This window comes from Triticum urartu, chromosome 3A, assembly GCF_056163025.1.
Source record: "Triticum urartu cultivar PI428250 chromosome 3A, HENAU_Tu73, whole genome shotgun sequence".
NCBI classification, from domain to species: Eukaryota; Viridiplantae; Streptophyta; class Magnoliopsida; order Poales; family Poaceae; genus Triticum; species Triticum urartu.
The window spans coordinates 106,649,619-106,675,450 of NC_141875.1; the positions used below are offsets into that span (position 1 = coordinate 106,649,619).

General features: G+C 42.1%; 1 long non-coding RNA gene across 2 annotated transcripts; it reads right to left on the minus strand.

The window, feature by feature from the left end:
• Positions 1 to 4,278: 4,278 nt before the first annotated feature.
• On the minus strand, positions 4,279 to 7,059 carry LOC125548083 (uncharacterized). Of its 2 annotated transcripts, XR_007300896.2 has the most exons (7): positions 6,399 to 7,059; positions 5,608 to 5,746; positions 5,290 to 5,451; positions 5,102 to 5,181; positions 4,920 to 5,005; positions 4,561 to 4,653; positions 4,279 to 4,467 (listed from the first exon to the last, which is right to left on the minus strand). It is a non-coding gene; the product is annotated as an uncharacterized LOC125548083 (long non-coding RNA). The 2 variants fall into 2 exon arrangements; XR_007300895.2 differs by having other exon boundaries at positions 5,290 to 5,746.
• Positions 7,060 to 25,832: the final 18,773 nt, after the last annotated feature.

A 25,832-nucleotide genomic window follows, 5' to 3' on the forward strand; every position in this document is an offset into this window, starting at 1 on the left:
TTCACAAGTAAAGAAATTCACTCGACAAGAGGCCAAGAATGGATCAAGGCGACTGAAAGAAGTTGACGACATCATCCGTGACAATTGATCCAAAACAAGACGCTCATATAACATGAAGAACCAGTCGGAAAGATCCCCAACTCCTTCCCCACTCGAACCTCGATCCATTCGGGGGCTAATGATGAAGCTATGTACCTAGGATAGGGGCATGGACCTGTCCTAAGTACCCTACCCAAGGACATCCCTAGAAGAAGTCACCTTTCAATCGACTTGGAGGTATCCCACTCGACGGATTCAAGACACTCGACCACGAAGCAATCACTCGACCAAATTCCAACCACTCGACTGCCAGGAGATCTAAAGTCACCCTGCATGCAAACGGTCGGTCATTAAGTAGCTTTTATGGTCATCATAGCACTTTATTAGGGGCGTTACCAGTAACCCCCAGTCTTAATGTACTTCAAACCTTGCATTACTGAGGGCTGGAGGGGCCTGGCGAACTCTATATAAGCCACCCCCTCCTCAGTATCAAGGGTTGGCACCCCTGTTATTCATACACACATAATTCAGTCGACCGCCTCTGGGCACCGAGACGTAGGGCTGTTACTTCCTCCGAGAAGGGCCTGAACTCGTAATCCTCGTGTGCTTACAACTCCTCCATAGCTAAGATCTAGCCTCTCCATACATACCCCCCCTACATCACTATCAGAGTTAGAACCACGACAGTCGGTACATTGAATGTACTGGCTAATTCACACCATAGAGAAATGATGAACAATGGCTATCACTACATGCAAATATGGCTGGTGGAAAAGCTCTATGGTTATAAGGTTTTTGTGAAAAGCCAATTTTTCCCTACTGCAAAGGAATAATTTTTTTATTTAACTATCATGGTGGTTGTTGAACATTGAGAATGGTTGACAGCATTCTCAATCCCAATTAAGTAACATCATTAAACCCAACAAAATTAATTTAAAGTAACATGATGAGATTCACATGATAATCCAGGTACTAGATACTCAAGATGTCCATAACCGGGTGATAGCCTTTTCCATTTGATGATGTGTGTTAATGTTGCCATCAGATGTGTGTTAAAGTTGCCATCTTATTCCGACATTCTGCAGTTCAGCCCACATATGATAGCCTTTTCCATTTGATACCAATGCATACATATGTAGTGTAGCTCCTTGCTTGCGAGTACTTTGGATGAGTACTCACGGTTGCTTTACTCCCCCTTTTTCCCCCTTCCTATACCCAATTGCTACGACCAGACGTTGGAGCCTAGGAGCCAGACGCCATCGTCGACGACTACTACTACTACACAGGAGGTGCCTACTACTACGTGCAGCCCGCTGACGACGACCAGGAGTAGTTTAGGAGGATCCCAGGCAGGAGGCCTATGCCTCTTTCGATCTGCATCCCAGTTTGTGCTAGCCTTCTTAAGGCAAACTTGTTTAACTTATGTCTGTACTCAGATATTGTTGCTTCCGCTGACTCGTCTATGATCGAGCTCTTGTATTCGAGCCTTCGAGGCCCCTAGCTTGTAATATGATGCTTGTATGACTTATTTTATTTGTAGAGTTGTGTTGTGATATCTTCCCATGAGTCCCTGATCTTGATCATACACATTTGCGTATATGATTAGTGTACGATTGAATCGGGGGCGTCACAAGTTGGTATCAGAGCCGACTGCCTGTAGGAATGCTCCTTCTACACTCCTTGGCCGAAGTTGAGTCTAGACATTACAAATTTTTTTACTAACATGGCTGTGTGCCTTACGGGCCCACGTCGCCATCTGGGTGGTATTAGGATCTTTTACTCCTCGATCCTAACTCTGGGATTCTGATCTCTCTTCTATTCGGGTTAAATGATTTTGCTAACTCTAACTCTAGGTTCTCGTAATTACTTTCTTCTGTAGAGCCCCTTATTATAGATGATCGCCTGCTGCACCAGAAGATTTCGAAGATACTCTCCGATATTCTCTCGAGGCTTTGTGCCCGTTGCTTTTGCAATTACCTACCACCGAAACATCCCTATGGATAAATACTTACACATCTTGTCTGTCGTTCTTACTTTTATTTCCAGTCGATCTTGTTATTACAAGATACCCCGAGAATACTTTGTGCCTACTGCCTTGCAGTTCCTTGCCACCTGAATACCCCTATGAATAATTTCTCGCACTTATCGAGGATTCACTCATTCCTAGTTGATTCATGTATTTCACAATAGTCTTGAAAATACCATTCGATCTTCCAAAAATCTTCGGCAGCCTATTGCTCTTGAAATCCTTGCATGCTTTCATTGCGGTTAATCCCATAAGTCTAGTAATCTTATTGGCATCCTTTGACACTATCATTTTGAGTCTGTTGATTCTATATGTGTGTGAATGCACGCAATCATCAGTTGATCCTTATAAATTATCTTTCCGTCTCAGATGTCTTTCGAACATGAACTGGTTCTCGGCCAATCAGATTGCCATTGTTTGTACCCCTAAGTCTATTCAACTTATCCATCCTTGATCAGAGCGTTTGCTCCTGATCCCTTGATTTGAAAATGATAATTCCTTTTTTATTTAAACGTTGAATTATTCAGATGTTCTATAAACCGATGCATTTGCATTCTTTCTTCCTCTGATTGGGTATCAATACTCACATCAGCTCCATTGTGGATCGCCATATCCACTGTTGGATTATTATCCGACAGTGTCCTTCATAATTAATCACCTTGTGAGTTCTTTCTTTGATACATAATGCCTTTGGTAAATTGTATCCTCTCCTTTTGTCAACCATGCTCTATTTTCGAGCTTGTGTTAGTTACTCTTGAAGCTTGTCGTATATGTTTCTAAGATACCCTGATGGGTTGAACCTATACCTTCTCTAAAACCATGTGAACCCGAAAGTTTTCATGAGTCATATTCCCCTGGTGATTTACCAGATAAAATTTTAACACTACAACTCCATCGAAAATGAGGAGTGAATGATAGGTTATGCATTGGAGAAGTGGGAGTCGACCTTGAACTTTGTGTTCATGCCCATGGACACGATGTAGATCTTGTCATGAAAGCTTCTCGTAACAATAATTATCCCCTTGATATAATTTCATCTTATATCTGGGATTTGGTCTTTTGCTATCGTGGTTTCCGACCATATTGTTCTTCTTTGATCCAAATTTCTCGGACAAGTTCAAACACTTGTCTTCTGGAGAGCAATAACCTAGTCCAACCTCTACTTTGATCTGTCATCGAGTATTACCCCCATGGTATCTCGAAATTATCATGGAACTGCATAACTTCTTATGAGTTCTTCATCAAGTACTACATTCTCACTGATTCCAATTTTTCACGGGCTCTGAGTTATTAAACACTCAAAGGCACCAATAACTGAACCGAGTATGCACTATGGTTCAACAACTTTTAGTAATCTTCTTTACTTACGAGTCTGTACCCGATCACGTCATTCCTACGCCTGATCGGCTAGCACAATTTTGGACGATGAGGTAACCTTACGCCGATCTTCCTCATCATGTCATTTCGCCTTGAACACCAAGCTTGATTTCAAGTTCATGCCATACTCTTGGTTCCAATAATCTTTCACCTCATCATTCCTTGGACTTGATGTCGTCGCTGATCGATTACATCTTCATGAAATCTCGCGACAAATGTATCGTGAACATCATCAACATTCTGAGCTCTTCCAAGATATCTATCGAATTCTTGATGAGAAATACCGCCCTTTGCTCTCGATGATTTGTGTTATCATCGACCACTTTATTGCCTTTCGTTCAACACAAACTTGTTCGTGCTTTGTGATATACCTTGAGATCCTTGCTATCCAGCAATTGTTCTTCTTTACCATAGAGTATTACCATCTTTTATGTCAAGAATGTCATGAGGATTACTCCACCTCTTAAGAATTCTTGGTATAGTGATTCACCATTCTTTCTTGGTCCCCGTGTTGATTCCAACAAGTGAACAGTTCATTTTAAGTTAATGTTGGTCGTTCATTCTTAGACTATTGATTATTGAATCACCATGCTCACATTGGTCGTGCAACCCAACCCATATTCCGGGCGCACCTTTTAACCAATGTTTAATTGTGTGTGTTTTCCTTGAGCATACTTCATTATATCATTTGATCTGACAAATGCTATCTCCTTATCCACATAATTGTGGAGATCCATCTTTTTGGATACCTAGTTGAACTAGTAAGTGTGCACGTGCAACACACGTTTTAAATGTTGACCAATTAAAAATCATGCTGGTACAAAATAAAATAAATATTTCAGAAAAACATAGAAATTCAAACGGAGACACCATTGTGTGATGTTGTTGCAAATAGAAGTTAATGTTGTTTCATCCATCCTGTGAAAGAAGAAGATTACACCTGATTATGATTCAAAGCCAACCTTGTGATGTGTTCACTTAGTGGAGATGCAATCCTACAATTGGTCTTGATATCCTGGTGTAAGCTATTGACAAAAGCCGAGAAACAAAATATAAGGGAGCTAGATCAAAATTTAGAGATGAGAATGCTCAAAGAAATTTGTTTCGCACAAACTTACCTTCAATCATATTGCAATATTGGCAAAAAAATAACAACACTGGAAGTGCATCTCTTTTCCAGGGTGGTCACAAGCCTCTCCAATTCGAACACACTGCAATTGTACATGTACAAAGAGTCAGAATGCGGAAGTTCTATGCTGTTAATTTTCAATTAAGCGAAGTCATGCACGATTTATCATGCTATACATGTTGGTACAAGAAATACTTTCATCAGTGACTACACTAAATGTTTAGTACGTGAGGCAAACTGTCGGGCGCACAACAGGGAGGCACAATTCCCATTTGCAAGTGTGCGCAAATTTTAATTTGGAAGCATAGAATGATCACATTATTAGATGCTATAATTGGACTCACTGACCATGATAATTTGTGAAAATTTGGAGTATCATGTCGCTATTGTGCTCGCCTGCTTGCTCTTCAAACAGAGCATCTCGTTGTAGTCCTCTGCACCAGATCACTCACATCAAATTGTTAGACACAGGTTGAAAGAACATAGCATGATAAAATATCCGCCTTTCAGGAAAATCATCACACACATACCATGCAAGCACCACATGAGACAATCAAGCCATATACCATGATTACGATACAAGTCCAAGCAAGCTTACACATACAACTTCCTGCTTATTCAAAGAGGATTCAAAACCGTCAAGTTGCAAAAACATAGGTTGTGGCATACTCCTTGTTTGATGCAATTGCTAAAAATATGAAAGGTCTGCCAAACATACATTCGTTAAATCAACTCGGATGATTCTGACGACAACCGTGGTATGAGCGGTTCCATTGGATCGCAAGGATGGGTGCCCCTGGCAACGCAAGCGTCGGTGGTGGCAGGGCTCCTCTCCTTGAGGAGCTGGACGTCAGGATTGTCTCACGAAATATGCACCTAACTGAACATGAATCGAACTTGAAAAGATCCATCACACACATACTGTTCCATGAGAGACATATTTATTTAAAGTAAACTGATATGAAGAAATAGCACTTATTATTGCCATTCTGCTTGTTCATGCAAGTGATTGTATCCACAACACATTATTACGTACCTTTATCGAATTTACGGCAACAACTGAAATCATTTTTACTAAGCTGATCCAATAAGAAGCAAGACTTAATAAATGACATGACTGCCATAAACTTAACAGTCGTCTTAACTCTACTTATGACTAATGAAGATTGGTTTCCCTGCAAGTATTAAGATTGTACCAGAACTGAATTAGTTATTTTAGTGCTAACAAATAAGCATAGAATTTAGTTATGTATAAATGACTCAGGACACACTTGTGAAGAATAAATTACTGAAGCAAGTTCTGGTTGTTGTTTCTTCAAATCAATTTTGTGAGTCTTTTTTTCAAACATGCATCTTATATCAGAAGACCGCCAAGAAGGCAAGCAAAATAAAGAAATTAAGAAGAGTATTATGCATGTAATCCTCCATAGCATATTTAAATCAAGCAAGCCACCTAACATAGCAAAGGATACCATTAAGAATAGCTACAAACAATCTTTTCCGCTTTTCATTATAAGCATACAACGCCGACTTGTCCACAAATTGCTGAGAAAATGCTAAATAGTAATCTGACCAGTAAGTTTATTGGCTCAAGCATCCAAGCCTAGACCATTACTTAGCATGAATTAATGGCTCAAGAGTAATCACGAATAGGCATACACAAAGGAGGATACATGCGTGAAACCACATGTGCTATCATTGCATAGGCATACACACAAACACCTATTGTGCTAGAACGAACATGGCAACATATATGACAAAAATCAGAAGGCAACTGAAGAAGATTGTATCAAGCAAGATAAAGGATGCACCCCCAATTTAACTCACCTATGTTTGATACATTTTGGCTAGCTCCAGCGGCAATGGCAGAAGCAGGGAGGAGCAGCACGGCGGTGGCAGCAGCAACAACAAAGGAGAGAAGGTGTTGCAACGACGATGGAAGAGAGACAGTAGAACCCAACGCAGCGCCAGCGGAGGGAGAGGACTGACCAGGAAAGCGACGGTCTTGGTGTCTGGGACAGCAACGAAGGCCATCATCGGCACGCTCGGGTGAGCCGGCAGTGACACACTGGGAACAGGCGGAAGAGCATGCTCCAGGCGCGCAGTGGCCAGCCGTGGGGTGCAGGCATGTGGCGTCCGCAGTGAACAGCCTGCCGTGGCGGTGGTGAACGGCCTGGCACTGCTACAGCGGATCCCCATGGAGAGTATACGGCGTGGTGGCGGGAGAGCCTCGCAAGGGGATTCGAGCGGAGGCGGTCGGCCGCGGTGGAAGTTGGGCGCGGCAGCGTCGGCGGTGGCGCGCACTTCTCCTTGAGGAGCTGGATGTCGGCCAGCTCCTCGCCTCCGGAGTAGGCGGCGTGGTCGACAGAGAACCTCGCAAGGGAATTCGCGCGGAGGCAGTCGGCCATGGTGGAGGTTGGGCACGGCAGCGTCGGCGGTGGTGGGCGCCTCTCCCGATCCGTGATTGTAGGGACTGGTTGTTCGAGTAGTCCTCTCCGGGTGAAGTACGGTCAGTCGTGGGAAATTGCTAAATGCACGCCACAAAAGTATTAGATCAATACTGACTGTTAGATTAAGAATTGTGGGACTAATCGTGTGGTGCTGATTAGTTTGTACGTTGTTGTGGGACTAATTACTGGGTGCACCTAAGAAAGTTCTTGTTTGATTGTTTAATAGTAGTGGAGATTATCGCTGAGTCCATCAGCCACCTCCTCATCCTCTCCTTGGTTTAATGATGAACTCTTGTTTCGGAGCCTTGCTTCCGTACGTTATTTCCCGAGAACTTTACAATGTCATCTCATGAATTTGTGTTGCACCTTTCCTTCTCAGGCCTCCTGAGTCTGAGGTATTTTGACACCATCAGATCTGAATCTCAGTCAGATATCATGGTGGGAACATATTTCCAAGAGTTATAATAAGGTGATGTCATGCCTAGCACACCTGCCCGGAGGACCTATATAGTTTCCTTTTTAGCAAGGTTCGCCATTCTTCCATGAGGAAATTGTAAGGCTTATTCTATAAGTTGTTCCTGATGGATCCTTTGTATAACATTTCGGTAACCACCGATGGACGAGAACTTTGCCTATTGGTCCGCCTCGTTCAATGAGTAGGAAAATGGTTATCTTCGTCCCTCGCCCTTGGTACCGACGTTGTTGCCAACATAATTGACAGGCTATCCTCTGACCGCCTTGCTTACATGGCCATGCAAGGTGTCAACGCCTTTCCTACTTTTAACCACATGGTGGGCCCATAACCCACAGGTCCCAGGATCGAAACCCGACTCTCCTATACCCCATGTTCCCAAGGTTGTTCCTCGCGCATGGCCTCGTATGTAATTCATGAGTCACCTTCCTAGTGATCTATTCTGGTATCAGACGCAATAATTATTCTCATTGCCCTGAAACCCTTTCACCTTCTGATTAGGCATCAAACGATTTCCTATCCGTTTGAAACTTCTCATGCGACCGTCATACTTTGCTCTTGATATTTTATTAAGTTTCAATTTGAGAGTTACTTTCTGCCACCTTCCCCGATGTTATCTACAAGCTAGACAACCTTGTAGAGGTCCATTCTCCTAGAATACCCCCTTATTCCTTCGTAAGTACGATGGAGTTCCCGAAGAAAGGAAGAAAACTTCATCATGATGCATTGATGCATAGGTATGAAGAAATCAACGCTATGGATCGACCTCTTCGAGAAGAGCAACCAAGACCGACAAGATTCGGTAAAATTTTGTAACCAGACCCTTTCCCCCTTAATCTACCTCTTAAATCTCGGGACGAGATTTCTTGTAGTGGAGGAGAATTGTGACGCCCGGATAATTAAGCTACAGTAATCCCTTGTTAATGGTGCCATGTCATCACATTACTGTTGCTAATCCTCGCTTGATCCAACTCTTAGTTCAAACTCAAATTCAAATTAAAGCTCAATATTCAAATTTCTCAACCATGCAAAATAAAATGTTCAAAGTGTGGGAAATATTCCATAACTAATTATGGTGGTGATCCAACACTTTGTAAAGTATTTAAATACTCTTTTGTGAATATAATAGTGATAAAAATAATTGTTAAATGCCTTTCCTAATTTATAAAATGTTAAACTATTTTTATTATGTGTGAAACTTTTTGTGGCTGTGGGTTATTTTGTAACTCAATTTATAGAGCCAGTCATATGTTTTAGTAAAGCTGCTTTTGCCTACTAAAATAATAGAAACATAGAGTAATAAAAAGAAAGAAAACCAAAACGTAACAAAAAAATAAATAAAAAGAACCGGCCTACCCCCGGGCTTTGGCCCACTAAGCCATCAGGCCGGCCCACCCTCACCGAACCCTCCCCTCTCCCCTGTTCACGCGACCAGGTCGCTACAGGGGCTTGGTCGCCGCCGCACCCTCTCGCCGACAGCGCCGGGAGGGGATAAGGGCGCCACGCCCCGACCCCTCGATCCCATCTCCCCATTCACCCACTCCATCATCCTCCACCTCCCTCTCCAGATGCGTCACCGACGAGCGTTGTTGTCGCCACCACCGTCGACCACCGTGGCGTTCGTCATCGTCGTCCCTCTCCTAGGCGTCCAGGGACCCCATCGTCCATGACTTCGTCGACTACGCCGAGCCGACGAGCCGGGGAACAGCCACCAAGCCGCCTGCTTCTTCTTCTTACCTGTCGGTCACCATGAACTCGCCGTCGCCCTTCCTCACCTTCGGACACCGCTGCAGCTACTAATCTTTCACCGGCCTCCGTGAGCCGCCCGGTGAGCTCACTCCCCTCCCCTGGCCTCGTCCATCTCCACGGCACCCGACCCGCACTCACACCGTCCAGTCAACGCACCCAACTCCGCTCGCGCCCATGCCCTTGACTCCGCTCGCCATGCCCTGCTGCTCCGAGTCAAGCCCCGTGCTCGCCTCGCCGTGGCCTCACGCACGCTCACCTATGCCTCGCCGCGCCCCTATTGTTCCACGCCGTGCGAGCTCCAGCCGAGCTCGCGGTTAGCCCGACCGCTGGCACGCGCGTAGCCGTACTGCTGCTGCTACTCAAACTACTATAGCTGCGCCTGCCCGGACTTGCGATCGCCGCTCGCCTACTGTCACCGTAGTCGTCTATGTTCGCCCGTGCGCAAGCACCGCCTCCGCCCTACCGCGTACCTCGTTGCCTCGCCCGCCTACAGCTGCGCGCGCCCCGCTTGCTAGTTCGCCATCGCGCGCCCACGCCCTGGTTGCCGCTGCGCCCGCATGCCCCGCGCTGGCCGTGCCTTGCGCGTGCGCACGCGCCGGCGTACCTACCTGCTGTCTGCTGCTACGACTTGCTACTCATCTGTTGTTTTCGATGCTAACTGATGCTTACTGTAGCTGTTAGCTAGCTTTTCTAATATTACGACGAGTAACCCCTGGACTGCCCTTAAACAATGACTAAACAACTGCTAACAGGAGCAAGAATATTATGGGCAGGTAGTACACTTGACAAGGTTCAAAACATCGCATTGGGCCAAATTCAAAAGATGTAAGGATTAAATCCTATGAAATTCACAAAATCCTATGTTCGTATATTTTAACAATTTCTGGAATTAACTTCAAGTGGCACTTTCAAATGTAGTTTTGATCAAGCAACTGAACGCTAACGTGGATGTCAATGACATTATCATGTAGATCACAGAAAGATGATAAAAATTGGTAAAGGGCACTAAGCTATAGGACGTACAGAACAATAGTTATAGCCTCCGGAAAACAGCTAAGTGATGTTTAAAAAACTGTCGAATTCAAAGACTTAGCAAAATTTTAGGGATTTTCGGAATATTTCTAAAACCTTGATAAATCATAGAAATTAATCTGTAACTCAGATGAAAAAGTTTTATACATGGAAGTTGCTCAGAACGACGAGATGAATCCGGATACGTAGCCCGTTCGTCCGTCACACATCCCTAGCATAGAAAAGACGCAACTTTCCCCTTTCGGTTTATCTGTCCGAAAACGCAAAACACCGGGGATAGTTTCCTGGATGTTCCCCCCTTTTTCACCTGTATCACTTAGTACCGCGACAGGTCACCCCTAGCACAACGTAATGCCACATCTTGCTTTTTGTTATATTGATTGCTCTGTTATTTATTGTGTTCCCCCTTCGTTGCTTCTTTCCGGTAGACCCCGAGACTGCCGGAGACCCCGAGTTCAACTACGGTGTTGACGACCCCTCTCTCTTGCCAGAGCAACTAGGCAAGCCCCCCCTTGATCACCAGATATCGCCTCTCTTCTCTATCTGCTTGCATTAGAGTAGTGTAGCATGTTACTGCTTCCGTTAATCCTATCCTGATGCATAGCCTGTCCTTGCTACTACTGTTGTTACCTTTACCTGCAATCCTAATGCTTAGTATAGGATGCTAGTTTATCATCAGTGGCCCTACATTCTTGTCCGTCTGCCATGCTATACTATCGGGCCGTGATCACTCGGGAAGTGATCACGCGTATATATTTATACATATATACATGCTATACAGGTGGTGACTAAAGTCGGGTCGACTCGTAGGAGTACCCGCGAGTGATTCCGATGTTGGGGGCTGAAGGGGCAGGTGGCTCCATCCTGGTAGAGGTGGGCCTGAGTTCCCGAAGGCCCCCAACTGTTACTTTGTGGCGGAGCGACAGGGCAGGTTGAGACCACCTAGGAGAGAGGTGGGCCTGGCCCTGGTCGGTGTCTGTGGTTATTTCAAAATAACACGCTTAACGAGATCTTGGTATTTGATCTGAGTCTGGCTACTGGCCTATACGCACTAACCATCTACGCGGGGACAGTTATGGGCACTCGACGTCGTGGTATCAGCCGAAGCCTTCGTGACGTCAGCGACTGAGCGGCGCGCGCCGGGTTGGACCACGTAACGCAACTTCCTTTGTAATGGAGGTTGCTAGGTCTGCTCTCCGGCCGCATTCGCAACGTGCAGGTGTGCAAAGGGCGATGGGCCCAAACCCCTGCGCCATAGGATTTAGACCGGCGTGCTGACCTCTCTGTTGTGCCTAGGTAGGGCTGCGACGTGTTGATCTTCTGAGGCCGGGCATGACCCAGAAAAGTGTGTCCGGACAAAGGGGATCGAGCGTGTTGGGAAATGTGGTGCACCCCTGTAGGGAAGTTGATCTATTCAAATAGCCGTGTCCCTCGGTAAAAGGACGACACGGAGTTGTACCTTGACCTTATGACAACTAGAACCGGATACTTAATAAAACACACCCTTCCAAGTGCCAGATACAACCGATGATCGCTCTCTCACAGGGCGACGAGGGGAGGATCATCAGTTAGGTTTGTGCTATGCGATGCTACTGGGTGAACTTACCATCTACTCTGTTCTACATGCTGCAAGATGGAGGTGGCCAGAAGCGTAGTCTTCGATAGGACTAGCTATCCCTCTCTTATTCCGACATTCTGCAGTTCAGCCCACATATGATAGCCTTTTCCATTTGATACCAATGCATACATATGTAGTGTAGCTCCTTGCTTGCGAGTGCTTTGGATGAGTACTCACGGTTGCTTTACTCCCCCTTTTCCCCTTCCTATACCCGACTGCTGCGACCAGACGTTGGAGCCCAGGAGCCAGACGCCACCGTCGACGACGACTACTACTACACGGGAGGTGCCTATTACTACGTGCAGCCCGCTGACGACGACCGGGAGTAGTTTAGGAGGATCCCAGGCAGGAGGCCTATGCCTCTTTCGATCCGTATCCCAGTTTGTGCTAGCCTTCTTAAGGCAAACTTGTTTAACTTATGTCTGTACTCAGATATTGTTGCTTCCGCTGACTCGTCTATGATCGAGCTCTTGTATTCGAGCCTTCGAGGCCCCTGGCTTGTAATATGATGCTTGTATGACTTACTTTATTTGTAGAGTTGTGTTGTGATATCTTCCCGTGAGTCCCTGATCTTGATCATACACATTTGCGTGTATGATTAGTGTACGATTGAATCGGGGGCGTCACACACGTACCCCCAAACGATCGGGGACGGAGCCAAAAACCTAATTCCACCGCCGCAACTTTCTGTATCCACGAGATCCCATCTTGGGGCCTGTTCCGGAGCTCCGCCGGAGGGGGCATCGATCACGGAGGGCTTCTACATCATCATCCAAACCCCTCCGATGAAGTGTGAGTAGTTTACTTCAGACCTACGGGTCCATAGCTAGTAGCTAGACGGCTTCTTCTCTCTTTTTGGATCTCAATACAATGTTCTCTCTATTCGATGTAATCTTCTTTTTGCGGTGTGTTTGTTGAGACCGATGAATTGTGGGTTTATGGTCCAGTCTATCTATGAATAATATTTGAATCTTCTCTGAATTCTTTTATGTATGATTGGTTATCTTTGCAACTCTCTTCGAATTATCAGTTTGGTTTGGCCTACTAGATTGATTGTTCTTGGCATGGGAAAAGTGCTTAGCTTTGGGTTCAATCTTGCGGTGTCCTTTCCCAGTGACAGAAGGGGCAGCAAGGCACGTATTGTATTGTTGCCATCGAGGATAACAAGATGGGGTTTTTACCATATTGCATGAAATTATCCCTCTACATCATGTCATCTTGCTTAAGGCGTTACTCTGTTTTTAACTTAATACTCTAGATGCATGCTGGATAGCGGTCGGTGAGTGGAGTAATAGTAGTAGATGCAGAATCGTTTCGGTCTACTTGTCTCGGACGTGATGCCTATATACATGATCATACCTAGATATTCTCATAACTATGCTCAATTCTGTCAATTGCTCAACAGTAATTTGTTCACCCACCGTAGAATACTTATGCTCTTGAGAGAAGCCACTAGTAAAACCTATGGCCCCTGGGTCTCTTTCTCATCATATCAATCTCCATTACTTATTATTGCTTTGCTTTTACTTTATTTACTTTGCATCTTTATACCAAAAATACCAAAAATATTATTTATCATCTCTATCAGATCTCACTTTCGTAAGTGACCGTGAAGGGATTGACAACCCCTAAGCGCGTTGGTTGCGTTGAGCTATTGTTTTTGTGTAGGTATGAGGGACTCGAGCGTAGCCTCCTACTGGATTGATACCTTGGTTCTCAAAAACTGAGGGAAATACTTATGCTACTTTGCTGCATCATCCCTTCCTCTTCGGGGAAATCCAACGCAGTGCTCAAGAGGTAGCAAGAAGAATTTCTGGCGCCGTTGCCGGGGAGTCTGCGCAAAAGTCAACATACCAAGTACCCATCACAATCCCTATCTCCCGCATTACATTATTTGCCATTTGCCTCTCATTTTCCTCTCCCCCCAATTCACCCTTGCCGTTTTATTCGCCCTCTCTCTCTCTATCCTCCCTCTCTTTCTCCATTTGCCTTTTGCCCGTTTGTTTGCTCATGTGTTAGTTTGTTTGCTTGTCGTCATGGCTAGTCTCTTATCTTCTCCTTTGTCTCCCGAGAATGAAGTTCTAAATTTTAAACAAAGGGAGGGAGAAAATTTAAAAGATGCTTGGTATAGAATTTGCAATGCTCAAAATAGATCTACCAGGAAGCAATCTACTTCAGTTCTTCTCCGCAATTTTTATGTAGGTGTTAATCCTTGGTATAGATATATCCTTGATACCATTACTGGAGGGAATTTCTTGGGTAGCCATACTTTTGATTCTTATAATGATATGTTAGATTTATTTGGTTCACCACCTCTTTTGGTTAATGGAACTATGTTAACTTTGGAGCATGTTATGCAAAGACTTGAAATTATTGAAAATAAAGTTGCTACTATTGAATTAATTGAAAATATAGATAAAAAGATCCAGAATCAAATTACTCAATATGGATCTAAGGTAGGAATGACTCTGAAAAATATTAAGGAAAAGGAACCCATAGTTAATGAGAAGATAAACTTAGATTCTACTAGAATTGATAAACTTGAGGGTATCATTACAAACTTGGGAACCGCTTTTTCTTCCGTAAAGACTACTCCAAGTCCTCCTACTAAAATTTCCAAGCTTATGTATGTTTCTAAAAATAAGGGTGACTCATCTATTAAGGAAACTACGGATCTTAAATCTATAAGTATTCATCCCAATCTCTTTGCTATCATTAAGGAACCACTTGCTACAAATGAATTTTTCGATCTTGTGCCTAAGAGTTTGATAATCACTAGAAAGAAAGAAATTCCTAAGGGAGATAGATGCCTCATCGAAGAATTGCCTACCAAAGATGGCAATACCTAGATCTATTCTTGCTTGTTATGCCTAGCTAGGGGCGTTAAACGATAGCGCTTGTTGGGAGACAACCCAATTTTATTTTTATTCCTTACTTTTTGATCCTGTTTAGTAATAAATAAATTATTTAGCCTCTGTTTTGGTTGTGCTTTTGGTGTTTAATTAGTGTTTGTTTCAAGTAGAACCGTTGGGAAGACTTGGGGAAAGTCTTGATTGAACTTGCTGTAAAAAACATAAACTTTAGCGCTCACGAGAACTGCTATCATTTTTATTTGGAAAGGGATATTTAGTTAATTATTTTTGCAGATGATTAATATATAAATTCCTCACGTCCAGAAATTTATTTTAGAATTTTTGGGGTTCCATATCTTGCGCTAGCTACAGATTACTACAGACTGTTCTGTTTTTGACAGATTCTGTTTTTCGTGTGTTGTTTGCTTATTTTGATGAATCTATGGCTAGTAAAATAGTTTATAATCCATAGAGAAGTTGGAATACAGTAGGTATAACACCAATATAAATAAAGAATGAGTTCATTACAGTACCTTGAAGTGGTCTTTTGTTTTCTTTCGCTAACGGAGCTCACGAGATTTTCTACTTTAAGTTTTGTGTTGTGAAGTTTTCAAGTTTTGGGTAAAGATTTGATGGATTATGGAACAAGAAGTGGCAAGAACCTAAGCTTGGGGATGCCCATGGCATCCCCAAGATAATCTAAGGACACCTAAAAGCCAAAGCTTGGGGATGCCCCGGAAGGCATCCCCCCTTTCGTCTACTTCTATCGGTAACTTTACTTGGAGCTATATTTTTATTCACCACATGATATGTGTTTTGCTTGGAGCGTATTTTATGATTTGAGTCTTTGCTTGTTAGTCTACCACAATCATCCTTGCTGTACACACCTTTTGAGAGAGCCATACATGATTTGGAATTTGATAGAATACTCTATGTGCTTCACTTATATCTTTTTAGCTTTATAGTTTTGCTCTAGTGCTTCACTTATATCTTTTAGAGCACGGTGGTGGATTTGTTTTATAGAAACTATTGATCTCTCATGCTTCACTTAGATTATTTTGAGAGTCTTAATAGCATGGTAATTTGCTTAAAATCCTAATATGCTTAGTATGCAAGATTAATAATAAAACTTTCTTATGAGTGTGTTGAATACTAAGAAAAGTTTGATGCTTGATGATTGTTTTGAGATATGGAGGTAATAATATCAAAGTCATGCTAGTTGAGTAGTTGTTAAATTGAGAAATACTTGTGTTGAGGTTTGCATGTCCCGTAGCATGCACGTATGGTAAACGTTATGCAACAAATTTGAAACATGAGGTGTTATTTGATTGTCTTCCTTATAAGTGGCGGTCGGGGACGAGCAATGGTCTTTTCCTACCAATCTATCCCCCTAGGAGCATGCGCGTAGTGCCGAGGTTTTTGATGACTTGTAGATTTTTGCAATAAGTATGTGAGTTCTTTATGACTAATGTTGAGTCCATGGATTATACGCACTCTGACCCTTCCATCCTTGCTAGCCTCTTCGGTACCGTGCATTGCCCTTTCTCATATTGAGAGTTGGAGCAAGCTTCGCCGGTGCATCCAGACCCCGTGATATGATACGCTCTTTCACACATAAACCTCCTTATATCCTCCTCAAAACAGCCACCATACCTACCTATTATGGCATTTCCATAGCCATTCCGAGATATATTGCCATGCAACTTTCCATCATTCCATTCATCATGACACATTCATCATTGTCATATTGCTTAGCATGAATGTAGTTGACATAGTATTTGTGGCAAAGCCACTGTTCATAATTCTTTCATACATGTCACTCTTGGTTCATTGCATATCCCGGTACACCGCCGGAGGCATTCACATAGAGTCATCTTTGTTCTAGTATCGAGTTGTAATCATTGAGTTGTAAATAAATAGAAGTGTGATGATCATCATTATTAGAGCATTGTCCCAAGTGAGGAATAAAAAAAAGAGAAAGGCCATAAAAAAAGAGAAGGCCCAAAAAAATGAGAGAAAAAGAGAGAAGGGACAATGTTACTATCCTTTTACCACACTTGTGCTTCAAAGTAGCACCATGATCTTCATAGTAGAGAGTCTCTCATGTTATCATTTTCATATACTAGTGGGAATTTTTCATTATAGAACTTGGCTTGTATATTCCAACAATGGGCCTCCTCAAGTGCCCTAGGTCTTCGTGAGCAAGCAAGTTGGATGCACACCCACTAGTTTCTTTTGTTGAGCTTTCATATATTTATAGCTCTAGTGCATCCGTTGCATGGAAATCCCTACTCCTTGCATTAACATCAATCGGTGGGCACCTCCATAGCCCATTGATTAGCCTCGCTGATGTGAGACTTTCTCCTTTTTTGCCTTCTCCACATAACCCCCTCATTATATTCTATTCCACCCATAGTGCTATGTCCATGGCTCCCGCTCATATATTGCGTGAAAGTTTATAGGTTTGAGATTACTAAAGTATGAAACAATTGCTTGGCTTGTCATCGGGGTTGTGCATGATGATAGCATTCTTGTGTGACGAAAATGAAACATGACTAAACTATATGATTTTGTAGGGATGAACTTACTTTGGCCATGTTATTTTGAGAAGACATAATTGCTTAGTTAGTATGCTTGAAATATTATCATTTTTTGTCAATATGAACTTTTGTCTTGAATCTTTCGGATCTGAATATTCATACCAAAATTAAGAAGAATTACATTAAAATTATGCCAAGTAGCACTCCGCATCAAAAATTCTGTTTTTATCATTTACCTACTCGAGGACGAGCAGGAATTAAGCTTGGGGATGCTTGATACGTCTCCAACGTATCTATAATTTTTGATTGCTCCATGCTATATTATCTACTGTTTTAGACATTATTGGGCTTTATTTTCCACTTTTATATTATTTTTGGGACTAATCTATTAACTGGAGGCCCAACCCAGAATTGCTGTTTTTTTTGCCTGTTTTAGGGTTTCAGAGAAAAGGAATATCAAACGGAGTCCAAACGGAATGAAACCTTCGGAAACGTGATTTTCTCATCAGATAAGATCCAGGAGACTTGGACCCTCCGTCAAGAAGGCACGAGGTGGTCACGAGGGCAGGGGGCGCCCCCCTAGGGCGCGCCCCCTGCCTCGTGGGCCCCTCGAAGCTCCACTGACATACTTCTTCCTCCTATATATATATCCGCGTACCCCAAACGATCGGGGACGGAGCCAAAAACCCAATTCCACCGCCTCAACTTTTTGTATCCACGAGATCCCATCTTGGGGCCTGTTCCGGAGCTCCGCCGGAGGGGGCATCGATCACGGAGGGCTTCTACATCATCATCCAAGCCCCTCCGATGAAGTGTGAGTAGTTTACTTCAAACCTACGGGTCCATAGCAATACAATGTTCTCCCCCTCTCTTGTGGAGATCTATTCGATGTAATCTTCTTTTTGCGGTGTGTTTGTTGAGACCGATGAATTGTGGGTTTATGATCCAATCTATCTATGAATAATATTTGAATCTTCTCTGAATTCTTCTATGTATGATTGGTTATCTTTGCAAGTCTCTTCAAATTATCAGTTTGGTTTGGCCTACTAGATTGGTTGTTCTTGCCATGGGAGAAGTGCTTAGCTTTGGGTTCAATCTTGCGGTGTCCTTTCCTAGTGACAGAAGGGGCAGCAAGGCACGTATTGTATTGTTGCCATCGAGGATAACAAGATGGGGTTTTTTATCATATTGCATGAAATTATCCCTCTACATCATGTCATCTTGCTTAAGGCGTTACTCTGTTTTTAACTTAATACTCTAGATGCATGCTGGATAGCGATCGATGAGTGGAGTAATAGTAGTAGATGCAGAATCGTTTCGGTCTACTTGTCTCGGACATGATGCCTATATACATGATCATACCTAGATATTCTCATAACTATGCTCAATTCTGTCAATTGCTCAACAGTAATTTGTTCACCCACCATAGAATACTTATGCTCTTGAGAGAAGCCACTAGTGAAACCTATGGCCCCCGGGTCTCTTTCTCATCATATCAATCTCCATTACTTTATTATTGCTTTGCTTTTACTTTGATTTTACTTTATTTACTTTGCATCTCTATACCAAAAATACCAAAAATATTATTTATCATCTCTATCAGATCTCACTTTCGTAAGTGACCGTGAAGGGATTGACAACCCCTAAGCGCGTTGGTTGCGTTGAGCTATTGTTGTTGTGTAGGTATGAGGGACTCGAGCGTAGCCTCCTACTAGATTGATACCTTGGTTCTCAAAAACTGAGGGAAATACTTATGCTACTTTGCTGCATCATCCCTTCCTCTTCGGGGAAATCCAACGCAGTGCTCAAGAGGTAGCACCGTCCAGCAAGCCTACGATGGAATTACTCACGCACGGCGGTGAGCATCATGAAATTGGTGATGGAGGATGGTTGATGATGACGATGGCGACGGATTCCCCTCCCCGGAGCCCCGAACGGACTCCAGATCAGCCCTCCCGAGAGGTTTTAGGGCTTGGCAGCGGCTCCGTATCGTAAAACGCGATGATTTCTTCTCCTTGATTTTTTCTCCCCAAAACTCAATATATGGAGTTGGAGTTGGAGTCGGAGAGTCAACAAGGGGCACACGAGGTAGGGGGGCACGCCCTAGGGGGGCAGGCACGCCCCCACCCTCGTGGATAGGTGGCGGGCCCCCTGGCCTTCATCTTTTGCAGGTATTTTTCTTATTTTCTGAAAAGTGGCTCCGTGAAGTTTCAGGTCATTCCGAGAACGTTTGCTCCTGCACATAAATAACACCATGGTAATTCTGCTGAAAACAGCGTCTGTCCGGGTTAGTTCCATTCAAATCATGCAAGTTAGAGTCCAAAACAAGGGCAAAAGAACGTCTCCAAGCTTAAACCTTTGCTTGTCCTCAAGCAATTCAATTGATAAACTGAAAGTGATAAAGAAAAACTTTTACAAACTCTGTTTGCTCTTGTTGTTGTAAATATGTAAAGCCAGCATTCAAGTTTTCAGCAAAGATTATAACTAACCACATTCACAATAACGCATAGGTCTCAAGTTTACTCATATAAATAGCATAATCAACTAGCGAGCAATAATAATAAATCTCAGATGACAACACTTTCTCAAAACAATCATAATATGATATAACAAGATGGTATCTCGCTAGCCCTTTCTGAGACCGCAAAACATAAATGCAGAGCACCTTTAAAGACCAAGGACTGACTAGACATTGTAATTCATGGTAAAAGAGATCCAGTCAAGTCATACTCAATGTAAACTAACAATAATGAATGCAAATAACAGTGGTGCTCTCCAACTGGTGCTCTTTAATAAGAGGATGATGACTCAGCATAAAAGTAAATAGATAGGCCCTTCGCAAAGGGAAGCAGGGATTTGTAGAGGTGCCAGAGCTCGGTTTTGAAACAAAGGTGGATAATATTTTGAGTGGTATACTTTCATTGTCAACATAACAACCAAGAGATGGCGATATCTTCCATGCTACACACATTATAGGCGGTTCCCAAACAGAATGGTAAAATTTATACTCCCCCTTCCACCAACAAGCATCAATCCATGGATTGCTCGAAACAACAAGTGCCTCCAACTAACAAGAGTCCCAGGGGGAGTTTTGTTTGCAATTATTTTGATTTAGTTTGCATAAAGCATGGGACTGGGCATCCCGGTGACCAGCCATTTATCTCGTGGGTGAGGAGCGGAGTCCATTCCTCTTGAGAATAACCCGCCTAACATGGAAGATACAGACAACCCTAGTTGATACATGAGCTATTCGAGCATACAAAACAGGATATTTATTTGAAGGTTTAGATTTTGGCACATACAAATTTACTTGGAATGGCAGGTAGATACCGTATATAGGTAGGTATAGTGGACTCATGTGGAATAACTTTGGGGTTTAAGTGATTGGATGCACAAGAAGTATTCCCGCTTAGTACAGGTGAAGGCTAGCAAAAGACTGGGAAGCGACCAGCTAGAGAGCGACAACAGTCATTGACATGCATTAAAATTAATCAACACCGAATGAAACCATGAGGAGGATACAATCCACCATGAACATAAATATCGTGAAGGCTATGTTGATTTTGTTTCAACTACATGCATGAACCTATGCCAAGTCAAGTCATTTAAATCATTCAGAGGAGGATACCACCCTATCATACCACATCATAACCATTTTAATAGCATGTTGGCACACACGGTAAACCATTATAACTCATAGCTAATCAAGCATGGCACAAGAAACTATGATCTCTAGTTGTCATTGCAAACATGTTTATTCATAATAGGCTGAATCAGGAACGACAAGCTAATCATATTTACAAAAACAAAAGAGGTCGAGTTCATACTAGCTTTTCTCATCTCAGCCAGTTCATCATGTATCATCATAATTGCCTTTCACTTGCACGATCGAATGATGTGAATAATAATAATAGTGCATGTGCATTGGACTAAGCTGGAATCTGCAAGCATTCAATAAACAGGAGAAGACAAGGCAATATGGGCTCTTTTGTCAGATCAACAATAATTCATATAAGAGCCACTTCAACAATTTAATTATGGTCTTCTCCTATCGACCCCCAAAGGAAAGAAAATAAATAAAACTATTTATACGGGAAAGCTCCCATCAAGCAAACAGGAAATCTTTTTGGGTTTTCTTTTTGATTACTACTACAAGCATGGAAATTAAACTAACTAAAAGTTACAACTAATTTTTTTTGGTTTTTCTTAAGGTTTATTAAACACACAAGAAGAAAGCATAAAAAGGAAAATAAACTAGCATGGATGATACAATGAAAAAGTATGAGCACCGACATCTAGCAATGAGTGTGTGAACATAAATGTAATGTCGGTGGGAAATATGTACTCCCCCAAGCTTAGGATTTTGGCCTAAGTTAGTCTATGGCCACGGCTGGCCTGGCGAATATCCATAATAGTAGCTGGGGTCGTACTGCGATGCAGCGGCTATCGCCTGTTGAGCTGCAGCGTGGCGACGAGCGGCCTCCTCTCTCCTCTCGTACTCATCTGCCTCCTCTCTGGTAATAGTATATCCTCCTCTTGCCTGATAATCAAAGAAGACAGGAGCAGGGAGAGTAATACGGACAGCACGACGTCTGTCAAAGATTAGTCGATACTAGAGAGGTGATTCGTTCCTCTCGACAAACTGGTGGTGAACCATAGCATTAAAATCTAGATAAGCAGGAGGTAATTCAATATCATCTTTGCGTATGGCTATACCAAGAAAATTAGCTATGCGGGTTGCATAAATTCCACCAAAGAAATCTCCGTTAAGTCTATTAAGATGCAACCTACGTGCAACAATGGCTCCCAAATTATATGATTTGTCTCCTAACACAGCACTCATAAGAATACTAAGATCAGGGACACACATGTGACATGCCTCATATTTACCATTAATGCATCTACCTATGAAGAGAGCAAAATAATGTATAGCAGGAAAGTGAATGCTCCCTATGGTAGCTTGTGTAATATCTCTAGATTCTCCCACAGTTATGTTAGCAAGAAAATCTCTAAATTCAGATTTGCGAGGATCCCTTATACTACCCCGTTGTGGAAGTTTGCAAGCAGTGGTAAAATCCTCCAAGTCCATAGTGTAAGATTTATCATAAAGATCAAACATGACAGTTGGAGAATTACGTGAAGTTGAAAATTCAAACCTCCTCACAAAGGTACTGGTGAGGTTGTGATACTGGCTGCACTTCTCTTCCTCGAAGCTCACAAGATCAGCGTTACGCAAATATGCGTTGAATTCTTCCTTAATTCCCGCTCGATCCATAAAGTTCTCAAAGGGCCATTCACAAGGACGCACTGGAGCGTCTCTTGGTGGCTCGTCATCAGCATCACGCATTGCAAGCCTGGGTCCTTGCTTCCTTGAAGAACCACCTTGGAACATTTTCCTAAGCATTTTCTTCCTCTGAAAAATTCTGAAATTTTTAGTAACTTCAAAATAAAAGTAAACCAAACTCAATAATATTGATAGCAACTAGTCCTACAAGTGCCTAGAGCCTATATCATGCATCAAAACTACTTGGAACCATATAAATTTAACATGCAAGCTCAAGAATAGGGTCACCTAAGCAACACAAATTTGCAATGAATAAAGCACTAGAACAAAAACTAATTGGACCAATGGAGGAGTCACATACCAAGGAACAATCTCCCCAAGCAGTTTTGTGGGAGGTGCTTTGAGCAAGGAGATCTAAAATGGCAACAAGATGAGCTTGGACTCGGGTTTGAGCTGGTTATTCGTGTTTGGGGGAGGAAGAAGGAGTGTATGGGTGAAAGGATAAGTGGACGAGGGCCACCATGGGCCCACGAGGCAGGGGGCGTGCCCTCTACCCTCGTGGGCAGGTGGTTGACCCCCCTGCTGTGTTCTTTGTGCCAAATATTCTCAAATATTCTGGAAAAAATCATATTTAAATTTCATGGCATTTGGAGAACTTTTATTTTCGAGGTATTTTTATATTGCACGGATAATCAGATAACAGACAGAAAAATATTTATTTTATTTTATTTAATATAAATAATAGAAAGTAAAAGGAGGGTACAAAAGGTTGTGCCTTCTAGTTTCATCCATCTCATGATCATCAAAAGGAATCCACTAACAAGGTTGATCAAGTCTTGTTAACGAACTCATTCCGAATAACATGGAACTAGAGAAATTTCGAATAACACTATGTTACCTCAACGGGGATATGCACATCCCCAATAATAAGAATATCATATTTCTTCTTGACAGTAGGAAGAGGAAATTCAAAACCTCCAAATATAATCGATGGCATTTTTCCAATAGAGTTGATACTATGAACTTGAGGTTGTTTCCTCGGAAAGTGTACCGTATGCTCATTACCATTAACATGAAAAGTGACATTGCCTTTAGTGCAATCAATAACAGCCCCTGCAGTATTCAAAAAGGGTCTTCCAAGAATAATAGACATACTATCGTCCTCAGGAATATCAAGAATAACAAAGTCCGCTAAAATAGTAACATTTGCAACTACAACAGGCACATCCTCACAAATACCGACAAGTATAGCAGTTGATTTATCAGCTATTTACAAAGATATTTCAGTAGGTGTCAACTTATTCAAATCAAGTCTACGATATAAAGAGAGAGGCATAACACTAACACCGGCTCCAAGATCACAGAAAGCAGTTTTAACATAGTTTCTTTTAATGGAGCATGGTATAGTGGGCACTCCTGGATCTCCAAGTTTCTTTGGTATTCCACCCTTAAAAGTATAATTAGCAAGCATGGTGGAAATTTCAGCTTCCGGTATCTTTCTTTTATTTGTAATAATATCTTTCATGTACTTAGCATAAGGATTGGTTTTAAGAAAATCAGTTAATCACATACACAAAAAGATAGGTCTAATCATTTCAGCAAAGCGCTCAAAATCCTCATCATCCTTTTTCTTGGATGGTTTGGGAGGAAAAGGCATGGGTTTCTGAACCCAAGCTCTCTTTCTTTACCATGTTTCCTAGCAACAAAGTCTTTCTTATTATAACGTTGATTCTTTGATTATGGGTTATCAAGATCAGGAGCAGGTTCAATTTCTATATCATTATCATTACTAGGTTGAGCATCGTTATGAACATTATTATTAGCATTATCACTAGTTTTAGGTTCATTGCCAGATTGAGTTTCAGCATCAGAAATAGAAATATCATTTGGATTCTCAGGTGTTTCAGCAATAGGATCACTAGAAGCATGCAAAGTCCTATCATTTTTCTTTTTCTTCTTTTTAGAAGAACTAGGTACATCTATGTTATTTCTCTGAGAATCTTGCTCAATTCTCTTAGGGTGGCCTTTAGGATACAAAGGTTCCTGAGTCATTCTACCAGCTCTAGTAGCCACTCTAACAGCATAATCATTATCTTTACTATTCAATTCATTGAGCAAATCATTTTGAGCTTTAAGTACTTGTTCTACTTGAGTGGTAACCGTAGAAGCATGTTTACTAATAAGTTTAAGTTCACCTTTAACATTAGCTATATAATCAACCAAGTGTCCAAGCATATTTGAATTGTATTTCAATTGTCTACCAAAATAAGCATTAAAATCTTCTTGCTTAGCCATAAATTTATCAAACTCATCTAAGCATGGGCTAGCAAATTTAGTAAATGGGATTTCAGCTTTATCATATCTATAGAGAGAATTTACCTTTACTACCTATGTCGGGTTATCAAGACCATGAGTTTCTTCAATAGGTAAAGGATTAAGATTATATGTTTCTTCAACAGGCGGTAAGTTAAGACCATGTATTTCTTCAATAGGAGGTAAATTCTTAACATCTTCAGCTTTAATACCTTTCTCTTTCATAGATTTCTTTGCCTCTTGCATATCTTCTAGACTGAGAAATAGAATACCACTCTTCTCGGAGTTGGTTTAGGAATAGGCTCCGGAGGTGTCCAATTATTTTCATTTGTCAACATATTATTCAATAGAATTTCAGCTTCATCCGGTGTTCTTTCCCTGAAAACAGAACCAACACAACTATCCAGGTAATCTCTGGAGGCATCGGTTAGTCCATTATAAAAGATATCAAGTATTTCATTTTTCTTAAGAGGATGATCAGGAAAAGCATTAAGTAATTGGAGAAGCCTCCCCCAAGCTTGTGGGAGACTCTCTTCTTCAATTTGCACAAAATTATATATATCCCTTAAAGCAGCTTGTTTCTTATGAGCAGGGAAATATTTAGCTGAGAAGTAATAAATCATATCCTGGGGACTACGCACACAACCAGGATCAAGAGAACTAAACCATATCTTAGCATCACCCTTTAATGAGAACGAAAATATTTTAAGGATATAAAAGTAATGAGTTCTCTCATCTTTAGTGAACAGGGTGGCTATATCATTCAATTTAGTAAGATGTGCCACAACAGTTTCAGATTCATAACCATGAAAAGGATCAAATTCAACCAAAGTAATTATATCAGGATCAACAGAGAATTCATAATCCTTATCAGTAACAAAGATAGGTGAAGTAGCAAAAGCAGGGTCAGGTTTCATTCTAGCATTTAGAGATTGCTTACTCCATCTAGCT